The 24,207-nt window shown below is 40.8% G+C and overlaps 1 long non-coding RNA gene across 3 annotated transcripts in view; it reads right to left on the reverse strand.

Annotated features, from left to right (window-relative positions):
• The window catches only part of LOC102030624, a 187,664-nt gene that overhangs the window by 1,018 nt on the left and 162,439 nt on the right, over nt 1–24,207 (reverse strand). For 2 of the 3 annotated variants that reach the window (XR_001233074.1, XR_260166.2), the window contains exon 2: nt 17,006–17,240. This is a non-coding gene — a long non-coding RNA (uncharacterized LOC102030624). Of the gene's footprint in view, nt 1–17,005; nt 17,241–20,747; nt 20,874–24,207 lie in introns of those variants that run through there. The other variant, XR_001233075.1, reaches the window with a different exon arrangement.

Below are 24,207 nucleotides of genomic sequence, written 5' to 3' on the forward strand. Positions count from 1 at the left end.
TGCTCGAATAGTCTGAGTATGAAACTCTGAGCACAACTGACCCTAGAGTCTGCTGCAGTGAAACTGCAATCTACTTTATGAAGAGATGGTAACAGGTGGGGTTCCTTCAGGAAGAAACGGACAGCTAAAGGAAAAGGAAACTGGGCGATGAAGCCGTAAGAGGCTCAAAGGCCCTGACGTGAAAGACATTCAGTACTTCCTTGCACATGATGAAGGGCAGGTGAGTGAAGTCGAATGAACAATTGAGCATCAAAAGGAGAAAAGGAATGGAGCAGCTAGAGCACACCAGTCAGGTGAAGAATTTTGTGTTCTGATTTATAACATTATCTGTGGAATTTCTTTATTATGTTTTGGGGGCACTGTTGGATGTGCCTCTGTGGACTAAGTGGATAAAGGATGTCCTCTGAGCTAGAGTAGCTGCTCTCATTAACAGCAAGTTGGGTTTAGAGTATTAGACCAAACTTTTGAAAGCCATAACCAGAAGCTTAGAGTTGAGCACGTGTAACAGTTGTCAAGGATAGAATTTTCATAAATCTCTCAGCCCTTTCCTTCCGGTCCATGATGTAGCTCCCAGCATCACCTCTGCATTCAAGTCCAGACCAAGTAAGGATGGCAGCTGCATCTTCATCATCTACAGAAGATTTACACTTCTGAATCCTCACCCCAGAGTGGATCACAAATCCTACCTGCAAGGGAGTCTGGGAAAGTGACCAGCTTTGGAGCTTCAATAATACGAGATGGGAATAGAAAAAGGCATCAGAAATGGCTTCTAATTAATCAATTAACATGTTAAGCACACAGGCTATAAAACTAAAGAAAGTGTCCCTTTACTAATAAGCAACAATGTTAGCCACACCGCATACCAATGGCCTAAAGTAATCAAAAGAATAGATGAATGAACAAAATCTTACACTGTTATGTCACAAAGCAGGAGGTAAAAGAGCCAATAAACATTTTTAAAATAATTAAGAAATGCAAATTGAAACCATGATGAAATCTGTGCAAACAATACCAAATGGAAAACATTTGCATGGGAAAATTTGGAAAATATTTTGCAGGATGTGAGGACATGGAAATATCCAAGTTATACTGACAAGTTATATTCAAATTAGTGGAGCATCACTAATTTGAAAAATAATCTAATATTATGTTTCTATACCTATGACCCAATTCACTACTAATATGTACCTTAGAAAAATTTCCACACACATGCACCAGGAAACAAATGTGAATACTATCATTGTCATGACAGAATTTTTTTCAAATAAAAAAAGAAAGGTTAAAAGAACTAAAATCAACAGAATAAAGTACACTATATTCACAAATGGAATATCATGCAGCTTTTAAAAAGTATAGACTATAGCTGTGTATAACTAAATAAATTTTCTAAATGTATGATTACACAAAATTTATAAATGCATTTAATTAATCTGCTTATAAATTTATTTATTAATTTATAAATCAACTATAATCAATCTGTTTATTAATTTATAAATCTATTTAAGACATAATTAAACACTATTATAAGATTCAAGATAAGTAAAATATTGTTTAAGTTTATATACAAAGGTGATGCTTTAAAATATTTTTTGAACCGAAAGAATGATAAAAAGAATTAAGTATCATTATCACTGAGAAGAATTTGGAACATACAGCTTAACCATATTGAAAGAATTTGAATATTTAAATTCAGGTAAGTCTTCATGGCTGTTCACTTTATTTTATGCTTTCTAATTTGCACATATCTCACCCGCAGCCCTTTTTATGTATTCAATATTGCATAACAAAAATTTCAAGAGAAAGTAAATTCTTAAGCAACATGAGCAATGTAAAAGGATTTTAAATTTCTTTTGTCTTTTGATTTTTTGTTTGGTTGGTTTTGTTTTGTTTTCTGAGACAGGGTCTTGCTATGTAATTAAGGCTGGCCTTGAATTCTCTATGTACCCAGGGTGGCCCTGAACTCATGTGATATTCCTGCCTCAGCCTCCCAAGTTCTAGGATTACAGGAATATGCCACCACCACCTGGCCCAATTTTAAATTTTGAAGTACAGGGAACCCTTCATTTACAAACTCAATTCATTCACAAGGGCTGGTTGTAACTCAAGTTGGTTGTAAGTGAAGACTATTTTTCCTGCAATGCATTCTGAACCTCCCAAAGCACCCCTTAACTAAATTCCTCATAATAAAAAAGGACTGTATAATGTGCATAATTTACCAGAAACACCAATAATTTTTCTAGTGTATTCACCAAAATGTTATAAAATGTGCCTAGTTTACAGAAACAACAATTTCATACTGTAGTCAACATTCAAATTGATATCTTTCACTTGCAGCAAGGGAGGGTAAAATAGAAGGTGGTTATTGTTTGGAAGGAGAATCCGCTTCCATAAGAACATCAGGAATCTGGCTCTCTGGTGTCCTTTCTCTCCTTGGGAGTCTGTAGCCCACCCCTGCTTTTGGCTCACTGTCTCAAACTTTTCAGAACTAAAAACTGGTCTAAGGTTGTCTCTTTCTGTTTTTTCTTTAACACTGTTCTGTAGTATGACATGACATTGTCATTAAGCAAGCGGATATAATGACTTTTTTCTCTGTGTGGGTGGGTCTTCTCTACAAATGTTTGTAGCTCTGTCCATTTTTTTCAGGATTTTCTTTATTTCAGAAGAATAACCTTGCTGCACTGGGTTTTGACATCCCAGTCCTCCTCAGAAATTCCTCAGCTTCCATTCTGTGTTACTCAGTGAGAATTTGCTGAAGTTCCTCTGTAGACAATTCCTCTGCGTATTCCTCTACCAGTTTCTCAACATCACCACTGTCTTCTTACAAGCCTTTGGACTCTGCTATAGTGAAAATGTTGTTAACTACAAGGTCATTTGGAGGCTCAGGCTCCTCTACACTGCCTTCATAGTCTCTCTCTTGTATTATTTTAGGCCATACTTTCTTCCAGGTGATCTGTGTCCCAAGAGACATCAGGCTAAGGTTTTTCAATTAACTCCACACAGGAAGGATTTTGTAATGTTCCTTCCAGAACTCTTTAAGGATAAAATCTGTATCTGAGACCATCTGGAACTACTTTAGGAATATTTCCTGGGTATATATCTTCTTGAAGTTAACTATAAACTGCTAGGGCTGGGGATAGAGCTCAGTGGCACAAGTACCTGCCTAGCAAGCACAAGGTCCTGAGTTCTATTCCCAGCCCCCAAAAAACAAAACAAATAAAACCTGCTAGTCCACAGGCTGCAGTACAGGAGTTGTATTAAGTGAGAGGAACTTGACTAAGTGCCATGGGAATCCTTCAGTCAATTATTCTTCCAAATTTCATGAGTGAGCAGGAACACTGTCCCTAAGGAGAGAACCTTGAGTAGTAAGCCTTTATCCTATAGATATTTCTTAAAGTAGGACAAAAAGCCTCCCTGATCCACTCAAGAAAAATATTCTATTTACTCATGCTTTTGCATCAGGTCTCCACATGCCCCCTACCTTATCATTCATGATTTTATGTTTTCTGAACATTCTAGGGCTCTCAGACTGATCAACCAAGAGAGGCTTTATCTTGAGATCACCACTCACATTGGAACATAGCAATAATGTTACCTACATTTCATAGGCTTGTGACCTGGCATTTCCTTCACTCCCAGGCATTTTCTTCCAGAAAAGGTCAGTTTCATCACACTTAAAACTCCATAAGAGCAAAAGCCATTTCTCAGTGTTTTGAAGTGGTGTACATAATTTTCTGCAGCCCTTTTATCAACATTGACTGCTTCACCATGCCTACTTACACTATCAACCCCAGTTCTCACTTTAAAATTGTGAAACCACCCTTTACAGGTATGAAATGTTTCACTACTGTCACTCATTGATGGATTATCCTTTATGAGTCCTGGATTTATAGCCCTAACTTTTTCATAAATTAGCCACTCAGATAGGTGGTAACCTGCCATTTGCCTTTCATTTATCCACACCAATAATAGTCTTTCTACCTCATTTAATACCATTGATCATGACTAATTTGAGTAACACCTTTAGCCACACTAGCTTTCTTATACAAATCTTTTCCCTGTAAGATTGTCGAGATGGTGGATTTCAACATGCTGTAATATTAGCAAGATCAGTCACATGAATGCCATTCTCATACTTCACAATTTCCTTCTTCTTTCTGATTTTGATTTCTTTCTTTACCTTCCCTTCCTTTCTTAGCTTTTTTTCTAGCTTTTTGAGGGAGCAATTTTGACAGCAGTAATTGTAGCAATTATATGAAGCACTGACCAAAATCACATTTACAAACACATCTGGGCTTAGATTGATGCTTACATATGCTTTCCTGGAGTCACAAGACTTTGTTTATAACTGCATAAGCATCTGGCATTTAAGTCATGACAAGACTTTCGTTGTATATTCAACCTAAAATTCCAGTTTTAACCCAAGTGTTTTATGTGTGAGGTTGATTATAAATTGAGGGTCTACTGTGTAGAAATACATGAAAGCATGTAAGATATTGTGAGTACATTAATGGCAGTTAATTCTTTCCAATTTTTCTGTATTTTACAAATTCTAAAATGGACATACATTATGTATGTATCTTAAAATATAGAAATAAATATCACTGAAACTTTTAAAAAGTATTGTTCTTTAGTGAATTGTTTAATGGAATTGAATTTGTCATTCAATTGTTGCTGAGTGCCTTAAGTTGAATTTTGGTAAATATTCCTGAGAAATGACATTCTTCTAATCTTTTTATGACTCCCTAAGTGTGTTATTCAGTTTTAATTTCCTCCCAATTTGTCACATCTATTAGAAAAAGTAAGTTTATAAAATATATATGAGTGATAAAGTTTATTAGGACCTTCCATGCAAAACCAAGAACTAGCAATGTTTTCTCAGTGTTTGAAAAATGCAAATAAAGTTAACATCACATTTTTTTCTTATATGAGAAATTCAAAGTAAAAATAAAGAGCAACATTAAAAATAGATAATAGGAAGTAGAGAGGTAGATCTTTCTCATATGCAAAAGTTTTCAAGAGATGGAGGATGAAGAAGGAAAGAAAATGAAAAATGGAATCAAGATGTGTTATGTACATGTGCTAACTTCACACAAGGAATGTAAACATTATGTACTACAAACATGTACTAATAAAAATAAAACAACTTGCCCCTACATAGTGCAATACCTTCATACTTTTTCTAATATGAGAACTTGTGATTATGTTAGGCATACTGTCCTTAGAGAAGAAAATAAGTTAGAAAATGTATTAACTGGGTTTAACTGAGTATTCCCTACATCAGTGTTCATTTCTGTGATTCGTAAAGCTGTGCATTTTATTGGATTGGTAGACACTGAATTAGTAAAGTACACTTCTGGGTGAATCTGTGAGGATGTTTTCAGTAAGAACTGGCATGTGAAACCCTAACCTGAGTGGGAGGAGCCATCTGAATGTGGGGAGTACCATCCAGCAGGCTGGGGCTCACATGGAACAGAAGTGGAAGAAGTGGGATGCCCTCTGGCTCAGGCATTCTCTAATCTTCCTGTACACCATTATGTGAACACCTCATCTGTCATGCCTTTCCACCATCATGTTTCTGCCTCACTGCGGGCCTAAAACTAGTGGGACCAGCCAATCACGGACTGAAACCTCTGAAATTATGAGCCAAAATAGACCTCTCCTTCTTTAAGTTGATTTCCTCAGGTATTTTGTCATGGGGTGAAGATCTGACTAACCCAAAAGCCCTTCATACTTGCTCATGAGCTAAACTTCCCTATAGCCACTCCTGCATCAGATTCATAGGCTTCAGAGTCAAAATTAAGACTTAAGATTCTATGATTTAGTTTTCCTACTAACAGGAGCTTCTTTTTGTCAGTACTTTGGGGATCTCACCATATCTCTTGATTGGGAAAAAATAGCAAAACAGATACAAGTTCAAGATAGCATTAAGAATCATATATTTTGTCAGTTATAAACATATCTCTGTATCTATGAAAACATAGCTCAAATATAAACCAGGGGTGCTAAATTTTAAGGAGACCTGTTGATATATCAAAAATCCAAGCCAGATCCACTCTCGGGTTCTATACTCTCACTTAACAATACTATTCTGATACCAAGTATATAGGGATTTTCCCCACCCCACTAAGCAAGTAATTAATTCTGTGTCAAATACAGCTGGGTGTCCTCTAACCTAAGTCAGTCTCATGCTACGTCTGAAGAAGCCATGAGACCCCACAGGGCTTAACTAAGAGTGTAGCAGAGCGTTTGCCAAGCATGTGCAAGAGTTTAATTTCTAGCACCGGCTTCAATTTCTAGCACTGGAAAGAAATAAAATTTTGAACTTATGATTGAAGGTTCAGTCATCAAGACCACCTCCTACTTTAGAACCTCAAGCCCAACACTGTTTTACCTGTACTAACCAACCAGCTATAAACCAGGGTTCTTGCAACCACATTTTCTGATTGTATTAATTTGCTAATATGGCTCATGGAACTCAGGAGAAGACTTAGTTACATTTGCTGGCCTATTTAGAGGACAGCACAAAGGATCTAGATGAAAAATTGGATAGGGGGAAGCTTATGGAAAGTGCCTCAGAGTCTGAGTGCTGTCTCCAGGCATACTATCCTCCAGAAGCTCTGTGGGTATAGCTGTTGAGCCATTCTCCAAACCTTGTCTTTATAGATTGATATGAAGGCATGACCCATTGAGTCATTGGTCAACCTGTAGCCCCTCTTCGGTCTTCAGAGGTTTGCAATTTGGGTTGAAAGTCCTAATTCTCCAATACTGCATTGATCTTTCTAGTAACTAACCCCCTTCCTGGAACTATTTAAAGGCTGCCAGTCATGAGTCAAAATGTTCACATATAAAGATATTTACCATTTTGAAAAGTCCAACAGTTCTAAGAGTTGTACACCAGGACAGCAGAAAAAAAGACCAAATGTATATTTCATAGTATCACAATGGATTAAGAATATTTGGAGATTATTAAGCCCCTTGCAATGATACTTGACGTGGTGAACCACACACCCACACACAAACTGAATTCTATTCTTCTAATCCAACACACTTATTCTGATGAGCTGAGGCTCAGAAAAAGGAAATGACTTACAAAAAGCTGCCCAGTTGTTCAGTAGCGGGTTTAGGGCTTGAACTTATGGCTTTTTGAATTTCAAATCTAGTTTATCCCTAAAATAACACAAGACCACTATAAACAACTCTAAGACTTCCCTATCTGCATTGAATGACTTACTAGGTATTTAAAATGAGACTTTTGCTAGTAAAAAGGAAATGTCTTCAGTTGACTATGGGAGATGAAATGGAAGCTGAAGAGAATGTTATCTCCATTTCTTCCTTCTGTAAACAAATTTATTATGTACCAAAGATGTGATTTCCTTCACAGTCTCAAGCAAGTTTAGCTATGAAGGGTTAGCTGTGCAGAAGGGGGAAGTGTGACATTAATGACAATATAAGGTGATCTTAGACAATTGAGATCTGACTAAAATTCAGTAGGAGCCCTGAAGAAAGCATGAGAATATTTTCCCTAGAACAAGAATGGCCAGCTGAGGACAAGCAAGATGAAAATGCCCAAGCTTCTCGAGTATTCTTTTCTTTGGAGGAAGCTAGTCCTTCTGCTCTTCCTCATGAACTTAGCTTCCAGATTTTCACTCATGCTCCTCTAAAGATGTTCTAGTTAGTCTACACCTTTAAAAAGAAACATCTTTTATGGTTCTAGTCAGGGTCAGGGACAGAGAAACAATCATTACTGACTCTAGATGTTACCATTGATTGTGAAAAAGCTATAAATACAAATTAAAGATGAATCAAATCTCTCAAGATGAAGGTCATTGCAGGGAAAGGTATGTTTTTCTTTGTTCCTGGTATTCCTGAACTGCTTCTGACATCAATTCTTCTCCTTCAAGGTAAAATCCCAGAAATACCAAGTCAGCAATCAGTCAGGGTCCCTAGGGAAGCAAATGACACACCCACATGGAGAGCTGGACAAAGGGCGGTATGGAGAAGTTAAGGCAGAATGAGGGGCCAACAAGGAATAAGAAAGCATCCCAAAATGAGCCTGGAGAAAAAGACTGGGAAAGAGGAAACAGGGAGAGTTTCTGAGGTTCTATTAAGGGTCCAGAAGACCAAAGCTATTTTTATAATAATACTAAATACTATTGGCTTCTTGACTTTCTTTTTCTCAGTAAGTACAATGGAGTTTCCAGAAGTGACATGACATGAAAATGTCATCTCTCTGATGAGCAATGAAATGTGTCTTTTGTTTGAGAATTTCTAATAGAGTAAACGTGAACACAAACAAAAGCTCTTCCGATCTTCAACACTTTTTTAAAGTAAAAAACTATCCTAAAATGAAAATATTTGGAAAGTGTTGAGTCCCTGGGATTTGGAAACAGTAGGAGTTACTACCTGACAGAACATGGGCAAGAACCAGGTAGCAGGTGGAGGAATCCTGGGAAAAAATAATTTCTGTGTCACCTCCCACCCTCCTGTCCTCTACCAGGGCCACCCAGAGGTCGATGCAGCTCAGAACAAGAGGGCAAAGGGGACTGTTCTCTGAGGTACAGATCAGGATAGAAAAGAGTGAAAGGTGAATCTAGGGAAGCTAATGAAAAATACCCACACATCTGGAAATGAGATGAAAAATTTAAAAACAGAAAAGTAGTAGGAGGAAGAGAACATAGGGGAAATGGGAATCCTTCAGCATGGGATTGGAGAGAAAACTTCCCAAAAGCTCCTGAGCATTGTGTTCTATTTACTTAGCTGGCTTTAAATTTTGACTTTACAGCTTTCTAAATGTGGCTCCTCAGGGAAGTTGTGAAGGTCTATGAAGCTTGGTGTCCACAACTCCAACAGAGATAATACTCCCTTGTGCAGAGTGAGCCCGTTCATATATGCATGCATTACCTGCCATGGACTCTTAGGCAGTACCTGTTGTCCATCATTCTTCCTGTAAAATTTCCAGGAAGAAGTTCCTATAACTCCTGAGATTCCTTGGATCTAGTTGAGACTCCACTATAAACCATGGAGACTGGGACTCTGGTCATTTCCTCTTTTATAGTGTTTTCTGCCAGCTTCTCTATCAAAAGTGGTTAAGCATTTGAAAGAAAAAGAACACTCATAATAAAATGATGTAATGAGTAATTGTGCCCTCATGGGAACTTGTCCCTTGAAACAACTAACTTTGGGGGTTCAAGGATTTCATTTAGACAAAAAGACAAGTTTCTTCACAGCTTTCTGATTTGTATGCTGTCTCTATATTTCTATCATCTTTCTCCTTGGAGACATTTGTATCAGCTTGGGGAAGGAAGCATTTGTTGAAGCCACAGCGCTCCAAAGCTGTTTGCTCCACACTGGTTTGTGCCTTTCTGCCTGGAGTGTTCCTGTTTGTAGAATCACTCCAGAAAGCTCCAGTTGATACAACCCTTTGATTCTGCCTAGGAAGTTCAGCATTAACACATGTTTGAAACCTGCTGGGAGAATAAGCCCTGCTTAATAGAAATAAAGGTGTGATTAAGGAGATAATCTGGTAACTGTCAGTCACATTTGGCAAAGTTATTACTTAGTTGCAAATCTGAGTATTAGGGCCTGACTTTTGTGTTCAAGGAACATCCATTGCCTATGGCCCAAGTGAAATAAACTTATTTTCCCATTTTAATTAGTAACGTGTGTGTCTGCAATTCCAAACCCAGTGTTTCTAATGCTTCCCAACTCTCTCACCCAGTCACACTTCTCTCTCTCCCTTCCTCCTTCGCTCTTTCTCCTCTTCTTCTCTCTCCCCACCCTCTTCATTTATATATAACTTGGCATGGCATATAACAGCATACCGTGCATACACTATATGTGGATATAATATAAATTTAAAATTGGAAACATTTATTAAGGATGAAAAGCCCCCCTCCCACCCCATCCCCAACAAAAACAAGCTCTAGGCCAAACTGCAAATCTGTGTTGATGACATGCAGTTATTCAATTAAAGATCAGATGGAAATTGGGCAACCAATTTACCATTCAGATTGATGGATGGCATAAGGGACTGCTGGACCGTTGTCGAAATGCAAATGATTTTAAACTCCGAACATTCAGGGAAAATGAGATTGATTACACAGCTGGTTATTCCTCCCATTACTCAAATGGGTAAATAGATGATAGATGTGGAGGGGTGGTGGTGCAGGGCGTTTGGTAGAGATGCTGCAGGAGCTGCCGTTTTCTTGTGATCGAAAGCATTCAGCAGATAAGTCTCTCCTTTTCTGATAAAGCATGTTGAATATAGCCTTGGGCTGTCCTGCTACATTTTGTATTTCTATTGTTGTTGAGGATGAAGAAGTCCAGTAGAGGTGGCAATGTAGAAAAAGGGGAAGGCTCCCTTACTCACCCATCATGTGTGTTCCAGAGCCTGACTGCTCCTAACCCAGATATCTCTTCTCTCTCCCCTGACTTCTTACACACACACACACACACACACACACACATGCACTCATCTCTAAAGCAACTCAAAAGGTAATAGTGAGCTCTCCCAGTAGCTTTCCCAGCAGAATGCCCCAACCCTCTTCTTCCCAGTGCCCTGCTATACTGCATTGTGATATAGCAAAAAATCAAGTCCTCAGGAGCTAAATAGATCTACACTTGAATGCTCACTCCATTACCTACACTTTGAACAAGCTACCAAACTTGCTGAGCCCAGAGTTTATATCCATGAAATGTGAATTTATACAATTACTTATACAATAATATCATGCACCAGGCCCTGGTTTAGATGCTAGAGACAGTAATGATCAGAACCTACCTATTATATTTTTATGATAATGATGGTGTGAAAATTGGAGACGTTTTACTTTAAGTACCCAGGATAGTTCCTAAGCATAAAAATACTCAATGAACAAAACCCAATACTTCTAGGCATCCGAAAGATGGGGTGGTGAATTTACAGTCCCTGGAAATGTTCCAAGGTGAAGTTCATGTAGCTGGGCAGAGGGCGATGTGGGGAGCGCTCTGAGAGGGCTGGCATAGACACCCCTCAGGCTACATCCATGTGTGACTGATGGCCCTGCACTGTCTCAGACAGAACAACTAGTGGTGGAGATGGAAATATATAGGCTGACAAAGTCATCAGGAATTTTGGGGGATGGGAACTAGATGTCAGTTGTTCAGATGAGGGTGAGATGGGTAGTCAACAGTGGGCCTTTTTTATTTTAGACAGCTAGAAATACAACCAGAACTGAGCCTTAAAAGGTTATTCTGGCATCCTCAGGAAGAAAGACTACAGAGGAGAGGAATGAAAAATGGCACCTGAAGGTGGTGTCCTTATTCCTGAGAAGATGCAGTAAGAGCCTGAATTTGGACAATGCAGTGAAGCTGGGAAGTGTGTGGGTGGGAGAAACCAGGAAGAGCCACAGGACGTCAAAACACATGGAATGCAAGGGATAAGCAGGAGGGAATGAAACGCCAGCTTCTTCTGGGTTGGGTGGGCGGGTGAAAGGTGAGAACATTCACTCTGACAGGTGAGTCAGGAAGAAGAGCTGGTTGGGGGAAGGTCGTGAGTTCAGTTTTGGACATGTTGAGTTTGAGCTGCTTTGTGCATAGCTACATGTCATGTCAAACATATACTGAACTCAGGGGCCTGAGATGAGGAGAATTCTGATTGCAGGGCATTTACTGTCGTTGTGGTTAATTATCTGCTCAGTGTATCCTTCCCTAACAAATTAGAAACCTATACGTTCAGCATCATGTTCTAAATTCTTGGTCAATAAATGTCTGAGAAATGAAGGAAGAGAGGGACAGAGGAAGAAATAAAGGAAGAAAGGAGAGGGGGAAAGAAGGAAAGAAGGAATGGAAGGAAGGAGGGAGGGAGGATCCAGTAATTAGGTTAGCATTGGTAATTATCAACTTCTCCAACCAGCAGCGAACAGGCTATGGGTAAAAACTGTAAATCATCTTCTCAGATTACTTTACCTATCCTTACCACAAAGGAAACAAAAGGAAACAAACGAACATTTATTAGGTATCCACTACTGGTTGGAAGAACAAAATGCCAGGATTTCCACCTTCATCCGCTGCTAAATCCACCACAGTACTTTCAGCAGTGTGGAAGGTGCATCATCTTGCTGGATATTTTGGTGTCTCTCCTTTCACCTCTCAGCAGACAGTGACTGATGAACGGACTGTTCTAACTTGTCCCCTTCTGCTTCCTTACTTTCCTGCTCTCATCTTCTGATCTGAAGCTTCTGTATTCTCTGTTTGTGTTTAAATAGATTACAGTACATAGCTGCCTTCTCTTCCCTTTGAACAAACCCTGTTAAGATGTCTTCTCCCTATTACACTAAGAAGCCTCTCAGACCCTTCTGATTAGTCCCTACACGTGCACTGGTCTGCCAGACTTGAGACTATGAATACATGCTGACTAATTGAACCCTGGCCGAGGTGTCACTGCCTGCAAGTGTAACATGTTCAGAAAATTTTAAGTGGTGCAATGTAACTTAATTTGGGAATTGTGATTAAAATGCAATTATGAAACAGCTTTACAGGTGCTTGCTAGATGTGAGGCACTGAGTTAGACACTTCTTATACATCAAGCCTGGCGTGAACATACAATCCAGTCTGCTCAGAGTGTTACCAATTGACACCTATTGTCCTAGCATAATTCTTCACAGAACTACACACACATACACACACACACACACACACACACACACACACTTCTCAAGTGTCACAATTTAAATGAAAGCTAATCTGTGCTCTCCTAGTCTTGCCTCGTTTTGTGGTCTATCGTTAGTCCTCTGAGTTCATGCTGTTAATAATCCCATTTTGTAAATAAAACGACTGAGACTCCAAGGTCGAATCACTTGCCTAAAGTCTGATAACACCATGTTGGAATTTGGATTCTGATTCAGGAATGGCAGATTGTAAAGCAAACTTTACAACACCCCATGTGTAATTCAGTATGAATTCATATGAGCAAGATGATAAGATTCTTATTTTCCTGGTGAAACACTTCTGTGTTACCAAAACCCAGTGATTCCCCACTCTGCAATAAAATAAGTCTACACAGAAGTGTGCTCCTCTCGGTTATTAATGTATACCTGACAGGGATTTCATCCAGTTCAGCTCTTCATAAGATTGGCAAGGATATGGAGTTTGGCTTTCCTGCTGCCTTCACCTTCACTATATCTTCTACCTACCCCTAACTCCACACTGCAGTATCTCCTCCAGCAAAACCTTTAAAAACATGCAAACTCAATCACCAAAAACCTGAGTTCAAGTGTAGAGGCCCTACTTAGTAGGTCTGCAACCTCAGGCAAATAACATGACATCTCTGTGCTTCATCTGCCCCATGTAAAATAAAAGCCACTATCTCCTTGACACAGTTGTAGTAAGGATGAACACTGAGAACATGTGTAGCACTCCTGCAGCCCCAACACATAGTAGGTACTTTACAAATATCAATCCCCTCACTGACTCAGCAGCTATCTGATACAGCAGGATTCTCTTCCCAAGCTGTTTTCGAGTACTCACTTCATTTGAGCACTAAATGGAAAGTCGTGTCACAAATCTCAGACCAGCATCGCAGATGAACACTTTGGAAAGGCGTCCTTCTAGTGGTTTGCTCATGGGATTTTCTGCTACGATTGTTTGTACAATTATTTAGTTGTTTGGTCCCCATAACTTGGGAACTCTGAGAATGTATGGTCGTAATATGCCACACACTTCACAAGGGTCATTCGTGGTGACTCTTAAAAAATTCATAGAAATTGATCCAGAAAGAAAGAAAAGGACTATGTAGCATAAGGAGCAGGTGCAAACCTGTGCCATGGTGAAGGAGCCTGTTGGGGAGCACAGTGTGACTGGTCTTGCAGGTGACCTGGGATGATGCGCAGGTCGCATCGACAGAGCATGTGCAGGGTGCTCGGCTCTGTACTAGGCATGTGACTCGATCAACTCATCTGAGTTCACAGTCACTCAGTATGAGAGAAACTCACTTCTCTATTTTTTACATGGTGAACTGTGGTCCAAAGCAGTGACAAATAGAGCAAGTGACGGGGATATGAATATAATCTCATGCCCTCTCAGGCAGGGCCTAAGCTTGGGCAGGTGGTCCTGAAGGAAGTTAGTGCTGCTTGTCTTGTCAAACCAAATGTCCCAGTGGCGGGCCAGAGTAAAAAGTTAACTTTCACTCTGCAGGCCTAGTAGGTGGAGCCTTCTGGCCACCGCAGTCAGAAAGCTGGCACTTGCGGGATGGTAAAGGGACCGATTCCTAGTTGAATGAGGTTCTTCCCGTTTCTGGCTTGGTAGTAGTTGCCAGTGCTTCTTCAATTAGTTCAAGAGCTGTTGTGAAATTCTCAGTGTAATCTCCAAAGAAAATCAATTTAAAAACACATATTTGTTAATTTGAATTATTCATGAACATTAATATGCTTAAGTATATATGAATTTAAATTAGTTTCATTTGGAGTTTTTTTTAAATGTTTCAGAGGTGTATATACACAAGTTATTCACAAGTTGTTTATTTAACACTTGTTAACTGCTGCTGTCTGGTAGGAACATGTATATAGTTAGAGAACGGTCACCTGGTAAATAATTATAACAGTAAGTAATTGCTGCATGCCTGATACTGTTTTATTTAACTGAATTATTCCTCTTAATATTCCTGTTACTGTCCTATTGTCCCTACTTGAAAGATAAAGAAACTCAGTAAATTGTCCCAAATACTCCAGTCTGTTAGTCATCAGAGTTGAAGGTGTTACACGTGATGATAAATACAGCGGCTTCCTGGTGTATATCTGTGGAATGAATAGCCCAAACATGTGAAGTACGAAATAATAATAATAATAATACCTCTCTTTTATAAGCTTATGCAACAAATTTTGCATGTCCTATTTCACGCAGAACCGGTGTCTACAAAGGAGTTTACTTTCTGTTGGAGGACGGAAGCTAGGGGCACTAAGAGCACACAGCATCACCATTTGACAATTAAAAAGCAAAGTGCTTAACACAGAAATGTAAAGCATGATTCACTGAACACAGAGAGATGGAGATGACGCACAGATGAGCGAGCTTTGGGCTGTGCTTTGGAGAACTGATGCACAGAAAGACAGGGTTGGAGAAGCCGCACTGGTGAGGAGAGGGGACAGGTAGTCGGATGCCTCTGAGAGGAAGGAAAGCACAGAGCCTATGTGGAATGCATAGAAAATTTTCCTTTAGTTGAACTGATGCTATTCCAATTGCTTAATTCTGCTGTTTTTTCCCCTACCTCTTATATTAGCTAGACCAGACTGCACTCAGCTGCATGCGTGAAGGACATCCACACACTCCAGTGACTCCAGCATGAGGACGTGTTCTTCTTACATAACAGGAAGTCTGACTAAATGCTTCATCATTGGTGTAGAGGGGTAACTTCCCAGTGTTGGACTGAGATCTTCATAACTCTCTTGGGCTTCTCTTCATTGTTACAGATTGGTTGCCTCAGTGCCAGGCATCAACCTGCACTTCAGACAGGAGTAAGGAACAGATAGGGCTAGGCCACAGTAACTAGCCCTTTTCCTTGAATCAGGAAAATAGAAACTTACCCAGAATCATCGCAATACACTTATGCTCATGCATTGTTACTCAGATCTCTGTCACATGGTCACTTCCACACTCCTAGCTGCAAAGCAGGCTGGGAAAGAGAGTATTTGGCTTTTAGAGTTTCCATAATATGAGAGAAAAGGCCAAAATGTAGCAGGAAATTGGCTCTGCCAGCAAGCAGTGTGTCCATCAGTCACTAATAGTGATAAAAATATGAACGACTCTTTACACAAGTGCTTCATATGTGCCCATGACAAGCTGACCACTTCACACATATTTATCTCCTTGTATTTAGTAAGCATTACAGATCTGAGCAAGCCATTATTATTCCCATGTTATGGAAAGTCACTTAGGCCTGGTCATATGCTGAAGTTCAAACAGCTGATAAGAGGCAGAAGTGTAATAGTTCTAGCTGACAGTTTAGATGAGGTGTCTTCCTACCACCTTTTATGATGGTAGTGACTAACTGGTCATGTACTGTGTGGCTACTTTTGTGCATCTGTCACTTATGTTGACTCTCACAACAGTTCTATGAGTGGTCACTAATGCTACTATTTAAAAGATAAAGAAACAACCTCAGTGAGTTTATATGACCTGCCCAGTGCCACTGGGGTTAAGGTTGTTGAGTGGAAATTCATAACCCATGAATGCCTACTTCATTCCATATGCTTTCTTCTGCATTGTGCCATATTTTACTGAGACTTCAGTGGGAATAACTCTAGCCTACCCTATCCAAATTACCTCTCTTCTAATCCTCTTCTACGTACAGATACTTTGCTGGCTCAGAGCCTCATCACCTTATTTTTTTTTTCATCACCTTATAACTAAACTGTTTTAATATTCCATTAAGCAGCCTTCAGACATTTACTTTCTCCTACCAGATTTATCTTCCTGACATATAAGCCATAGCATGTGTCCTATCTGCTCAAAAACTCTGCCTTTTCACTGTCCACCAAAGAATATTCAAATTCCATGGGAGACCTAGAATTCACCAACTCTCATACTTTCCATGTCTCTATTAGTCACTTTCCCATTGCTAATACAATATACACAACACTCACAACTTAAAAGAAGAGAGGTTTAGTTTGACTCATGGTTTGGGGGAATTCAGTCCATGGTCAGCTGACTTCCAACCAGACACAGCATGTGAAAAAACATAGCAAAGGAAAGCTGCTCAATCTACAGAAACCAGGAAGTAGAGAGAGAAGGGAGGGGCTGAGGACAAGAATAAAACCTTCCAGGTCATGTCTCATATAACCCACCTCTATCCATGATCCACTAGCAAAATCACATGCAGTCATGACCTCATCAGTGGATTAATCCCCTAATGAAGATAATGCTAGCATGATCCAATCACCTTCCAAAAACCCCTCTTCTGAATAGATGAGACTTTGGGAAACATCTTAAATCTAAATCATTCATTATTCATTATCCATTCATTATTCATTACCTTTTTTTGACTTTTCTTCCACTGCTCCTTGTATGAAAGCTGATCTTGCCAAAGTATAAATTTGCTTTAGTTCAGTTCAACTGATTCACACATCCAATCCAGCAGAGTCTTGACAGAATGGTGGAAGCCTAGTTACTGATATAAGAAAAGGACATTCCACGTGAGTCACTCCACAAGCAAATGCATGAGTTCAGAGAATGAAGGGTTTCAGTCAGTCCTCGTTGGCAAGGTGTGGCTGCAGAGGGAAAAAATAATCACATCAACCATACAGACAGCCGTGTGTACTCATCTCAGGTAATACTTTGGGTCATGATGTACACACTATGTAATGATTCTGTTAGGAAAACAAAGCATCCCTTCCCCAGTTCCTCTCAGTCGAGGAAGGAAATCCAAGACAGGAGTAATAGAAGGTCTTTAGCATCAGGACAGACAAGAGTTTGATGATTGCTGGTGATGAGTAGCCTTGGGCACTAACTCACTCCACCTCTCAAAACCTCAGTGAGAGTATCTGTCAAAAGTAGATAACTGAGCTTGTCTCTTGGTGTTGTCCCAAGGCCTTAAGAAGTCCAAGGGAGCAAGGGTGGAAAGACTGGTGTTCAAGCACACCCAACCCTATTCACTCAGAAGCCACATGGTTTTGTTGGGAAAATTGCTACAGACCAGCCCCTGCCAAACTAAAATCATCAGAGCAGGAGTCACAACCAGACTGGAAAGACAGTTAAAAGATGCAATTTGTTTCATCTGGCTTCGTTTTATGTCTAAACAGGGAGAGAACTCACTAAACCACACTTGTGACAATGAAGCCAAACTGCTTATGCTCACAGAACGTGGAACTGCTCACTCAGGGTGATTTAATGGGACTAAGAATATGCAAAACAGTCACAGCAGTTAAGTGCCAGCCTTAGACTGCTGAGTAAAAATAGGCCAAGTTCAGGGTTTGGCCCTGCCGTGAACTTCTATGACCTTGTACAGGTTCACATCAAGCTCTTTGCCTTCTGTGTAGCATCTATAAAATGACATGAAAAAAGACGCTAGCTATGAGAATTACTATGTGAGATAATTTCTTAAATTACTTGAATTTTAATTGTTTTATCCCCAAATCATCTTAAAATGTGAGGCAGATTATTGATGTTATTATGTTGGTCCTTCATACACTAGCCAAAGTCACAGGAAGGCCTTTCATAAATATTTCTGTCCTCAGGAACTCACATTCAAGTGGGAGAGGTTGACATGTGCATAAATCACTCTAATACAAGGTAAATAGTGGTAAGTACTGTAGGAAAGGTACAAACCAAAGGCCCTGGGACATGGAAGTCAAGAGATTAATTTCCAATATGGGGATCTGGAAAGTTTCCTGAAGGAGACAGGATTTAGCTGGGCCTTGAAGTCGTGGGAGTGTGTTGATTTATACCACCATGTCTTGTGGCTCACAGAGCATGTGAAACTTTCTCCTCTCAATTGACTCTGAGCTCCTGAAGGATAAGGACATTGACTATCATCTCCCACCACTGAGTCTCCAGCATGGGCTGGAAAGCTGCTCAGTGCTCTGTATGTGTCATTTGGCTCCAATTAATAATTGTAATGGAAGGAAGGGAAGAGGAGGAGTCACAGTAATAACATTGCAAGTGTTCATTTTTATTCAATCCTGTTATGTGACAAGTGGTTAAGGCATCTCACTTGACCTCCAGCAACAACTAAGGAAGGAATAATCTCACCACATGTCTGCTCTGTGCCCCTGCTTCATAGACAAGGAGACCAGGGCAGGAAGGAAGTATACCTGCCCTAGACTGACAGCGTACAGCATGGCTGAACTCTTCACACCCAGGTCAATGAGTCCTGCACTTTACCCACATCACGGCATAGCCAGAAAATGAGGACAATGCTACTAAAAATAAGTGCAAGAATAATAAATTTTATAACATTTCTAGTGGGAAAAAAATCTGTAAATTTAGCAGATGTCTATTAGGGATCTAAAGAGAAACAGAACCAATAAGGCAGAGATAAGTAGTAGGAAGGAAAACTGATTTCTTTTAAGGAATTGGCTTATGGGCTGTTGAAGCTTGCAAGTCCAAAACTCAGGCAGCTGACTGGCATGCTGGAGACTCAAACCCAGACAAGGTTTCTATGATGAGCCTTGGGGCAGGATCTCTTGCTTGAGAAGCCTCAGTCTGTTCTTAAAGCCCTCAACAATTGGATGAGGTCTACCAATGTTATGGAGGGTAAGTTGCTTTACTCAAAGTCAGCTCATTATAGGAGTTCACACATCCACAAATACTTTCAAGGCAACATGTGTACAGTATTTGGCAATGCAGATGGGTACCATATCCCTACCAAGTTGACACATAGAACTAACCATCACAAGGTGTAGGTAAACAGGGGACTTCTGGAAAATATTTTTATATTTAGACCATTTGGCTCAACCCATTTTTTGTTTTTAATTAATTTTTATTTTAAAAATAAATGAGAATAACAACAGCAGCATGAAATTCTGTACATTTAAAAGGAAAATATATTTTCCCATAAACTGAAAACTTTTAAAAATTCGGTATGTAAAAATAAAGAGAATATAAAATGTGTAAGTTGATTTAAACATCAAAATATTTTATGCATATTTAATTTTTAGAGCTCAGTACATGGAGAAGCATATTTGACTCTTCCGGTAGTGACCTATTTTACACAGATTTCTTTTTTATGTATTTTTTTTTCAGTACTGGGGACTGAACCCAGGTCTTTAACACTGAGCTATAACCACAGACTCTTTTTTTCTTCCTGACAAGATCTTACTAAGTTGTGCATGCTGGGCTCAAACGTCTATAGTAGTGGGATGACAGAGATGTGCCACAACTCCAAGCTATTTTACATTGATTTCTAGAAGGTCGGCACTGGGAGATGATCTTGGGTGTCATCTGCACAACCCCATATTATAGACGTGTGCACTGGACCCAGACAGAGAGCACGGCAATGGCAAAGCTGAAGCTAGTAACAGAAACAGGACTCCTGCCCACTCTCTGGCTGGGCCTTCATACATCAGCCTCATTTTCCAACTTAGTTACAGTGGGGAAAAGAAAAATAAACACACATGAAGCCCACATTCTCCACCGTAGGGATGCATGGGCCACACTCAGGCCGGCTGTGAGCCAGATGTCTGCCTTCCCTGAAAAGGCTATATGGGTAGATGAGGGAGAAGATGAGGGCCACAGGGTAGGGAGAGTCCTCGCTCAATGGAAATAGGATGTGCTGCTGAGAGGCATGAGCGACAGCTCCATATCACAGGAGAAAGTCATGTCCGCAAAGGAGTAGGAAGAATAAAGCAATGAGGCCATAGTCCTGGTTCTAGCCCTCGTTTGCCTTCTGTAAGCTGTGAGTTTGCTGTTCTGGGCCTTGGTCTTCTCTATGAAAGAGTAAGGAACAGCTTAACATAGATAAATTAGAAGTGGAAGGTTTCAACCCTGGTTTTTTCACTTGCACATGGTCTGTTCTGGTGCAACACACTTAGCTTCTCAAACCTCTGCTCATGAACTGAGATAAAATTCTGGCTGTGATTTAAGAGACTGGCTCAGGTGAAGTGGCAGCCATAACATCTGTCCTCCAGAGCAGGTGTTCAACAGTCATTCCCGCTTCATCCCTCCTTTCCCTCTCTAAAGCCAAATTCCAGAGACCTTTGTCTTCCTCCAGTCATCCTCAGTGATTCCAGCTTCCCACCCACCTCTCCTTTTTAATCAGGTATTCGCCTTCTACTTACTCAGAGACTAGGGGTGTCAGGAGCTTTGCTGGGCTTGTCCTTTCCCTCCCAGAGCCTCCAAGCTGACTTGCAAGCTGTGGCCTCTGCAGTGGCCCACAGCTGGAGCTTCCCTGGATGGAGTATTTAAGCTTCACCTTGACAGCAGCATTGTTGACATTATTACCAGCCACCAGCCACCAGCCCCAGCCCTGACAGCCCTTGCCAAATTTCATGGATGAGAAAGCCAGGAACCTTGCTATAAGAGGGGTGGAGGCTGCTCCAACACCTGTGCTACTGTGCATTGATACCATCCACCCACACTTTAGAATCTAGGTGTGGCTCCCCTTGTGCCTCTCTCCCAAACAGAAACGCACTCAGCAGTGCTCTTCCATCTGCTGGGGGAACCTGTGAGGCGAGGTCTCTTAAAATCTTTTGTGTTGGTCTATTGTCGGTGGACCCTGGGAGGCCCTGATAGTATCTGAAATCCGGAGCCCAGCAGGACTCTGTGGGGCCTGAACCATTCCTGCACTGTGTGTGCCTATGGAAACCAGGACAGGAGAACTGGAGGAGCCCTTGTGGTTTCCAGGCCTGGGAAGGAGCTGATTGTGATCTGGGTGTCTAGGGCCCAGCAACCCGGGACTCAGTTCAGTGAGTCACATTCAAGCCTGAGCCCATCTGATGCTTGTGTTTGCAGTGTTACTCACTGAAGGCAGGGAAATGAAGTCAACTCATAATCTGTGAGCTGGAAGGGGGCTGAGAAGTCATTTAATCCCACTTCTTTTTTTGTGAGACAGGGTCTCATGATGTAATTCAGTCTGCTCTTCAACTCACCATGTAGCCCAGGCTGGCTTTGAACTCACGGTAATCCTCCTGTGTCAGGGCTCCTAAGTGAGGGATTACACTGACCTCTTATTCTAAGAGCCGCTGAGAGTTCTACTGCTCAAGTCCAGGCTGCCTTTCCAAGACTTTCTCTTTCCCCTCACAAGTCCCAGGACCTCAGTCTACTTCCTTCCCTCTATACACTCACACTGTGCTCCACCCAGAGGGCCCTCCTCACCCATACTCATCGGAGGGCAGGCTCCTCCATCCAAAGAAACAGCACCTCCACACCAACCACCTCTAAACAGAGAAACAACAAACAACTACTCTGCAAATTCCCTACCTGGGACAGAAACTCAAGTAACCTAGTAACCAAAGGGGGACAACACTCCAAGTCACTGGGTAGCAGAATTCTATGGCCTCCATTTGTGGATCCCGGCACCCTCATTGTTAGTAGATGGAAGGTGTGAGACCCCCAAACATTTCACTTTTTAGAAGACTGAGCTCCTCCCTGTCGAATACAATCCAGGTGGGACAATGGGCCCCTCTACCCTCCGGACAGAAACTGGTCCCCCAGAGTAATTATCACCTCTGGGCATCTTCTCATGACCCTCTGTTTTACAAAGGAAGCACTGAGGCCAAGTAAGTTAAGGGACATGCCAAGATCCCACACCGGGTGCATAGCCCAATCTGAAACCCTGACTTTCCTATATCCTGCAATGGTTTTTTCCATAAAAGCAGCTTCTTAGCCTGAGGAATTGCCAGGCCCTGTCTTGCTTAGTTTTGCTCAGCTCCCTAACAAGGCATCAACTATTCTTTTGGTTTGGGTATAAAATCTTAAATCCACTTTCCAGGGTGGGGCCAATCACTGTCAAACCCTGTAAGTGCAAACTCCCTTTGATCTCCTTGGAGCACAGAGTTACTAATTCTCAATGCTCTTATTCTTCTTGAGCCTCCAGAAGGAGCCAGTTCTATCTAAACAACCTGCTGGGATACACATCTGGCTAATCCTCAGAGGCATCTGGATAAATCTAGCTCTCTCTGTTGGCTCTAGGGTGAGAGACATGATGCCATTCCCTAAAAAAATGTAGTGGAGTGCGAAGACAGGATGCTTTCTGGAATCAAATATAAAGCTTAGCTGGGCATCTTGGTATGGCATGCCCTGGGAAATCTACCAAACCTCTGTGAGCCTCTGTGTGCTCTGTAAAATAAGGTTAATGAAACTTACCTCTCAGGATTACCGTGAAGGTTTATGAGGTGATGTATGTGAAGCACCTCGCTCCTTTGACATTAATCAAAAAAAATTCCATTACTTAGTTTCTCCCACATACTCCACAGTGTTTATTTTAAGTAATAATAACTTGACTATATATACAGTGTGTCTGTGTGTGTTTGTGTATGTGATCTAGACCTAGACGGGCTCAAATGACCTCCACAAAAAGACCATGGAGCTTGGTGGCAATAACAATAATGCACCTAACAGCTGCATTCCCTAGTATAGGCCATCAATATCTCTGCCCTCCATCACCTGTAAAACACAAATCCTATTGTCTTCCTCAAATGACTTTGTAAAAGGAGGTTGACTTAACCCACAGTTCTGGAAGTTCAGGAGCATGTTGGCAGAAGGCATCACGATGTCAGCATCGTGAGTGGGAGTGGGAGCAGCACATGCAGAACAGATTCAGAAGAGGTGCCAGGCTCCCTCACAACAGACCATTCTCATGAGAATTCATTTATCCTCCAAGATCAACATCAATCTCTTCCAAGGCTGGTAACTCCATGACCCAATTATCTTCTACTAGATCCTACCTCACAAAGGTTGTACTACCTGAACACCGCCACACTGGGGACACGGCTTCCAGCACATGAAGCTTTGAGGGACACAATGAAACCATATTCAAATAGTTATAGTCTAGATATAAAATGTCCCCCAAATTCTTAATTGTGTGGAAAATGATTGGGTCATTGGGGTTTAATATTCATCAATGGGATGTGCAGTTAGGAAATAGGGCCTGGTGGGAAGAGTTGGGAGTCAGGGAGCATTACCTGGAAGAGTTAATCACCCTCTCTAGCTCTGGCTCTTCTTCTCACTCTCTGCTTCCTGGGTAGATCATCTTTTCCTCTACCATACCCCTGTGCCATCTTGTTTCTTCCTTGGATCCAGTCAACCATGGACTGACTCCTCCAAAAACTGTGAACTGAAATATACCTTTTTTCCTTTAAGTTGTAGGAGTTCGATATTAGGTATTGTGTCCTAGTAATGGACAGGTAACTAAGACATAAGCCACAGCAATGCTATGCACCTTGAAGAGTTTGTTATTATCCACAACAGCACTTCCCAAAGAACATTGAGATCTTATGAAAATATGGTTTCTTATTTTAGAACTTCTTTATACCTTTCATCTGACAATATGCATTCAGAACATCCAAGACTGGGATATAGCGTGCCACATCTCCAAAAAATATTTGATAAGTGAACTTTTGTTTTAAAGACCACAGCATGGTCCAGAGTTCAATAGGACATGCCTTTGGAAACACTCAGCAGACATGGTTCACAGCTGTCTTACAGCCCAAAGAATGAAAGACTTAACTGTCTCACCATCTTACCTGGATGCACAGGCCAATAAGAAGAAGCAATTTAGTAGCATAAAAGATAGCTTTT

This window comes from Chinchilla lanigera, unplaced genomic scaffold, assembly GCF_000276665.1.
Source record: "Chinchilla lanigera isolate Chin_1 unplaced genomic scaffold, ChiLan1.0 scaffold00013, whole genome shotgun sequence".
Taxonomy (NCBI): domain Eukaryota; kingdom Metazoa; phylum Chordata; class Mammalia; order Rodentia; family Chinchillidae; genus Chinchilla; species Chinchilla lanigera.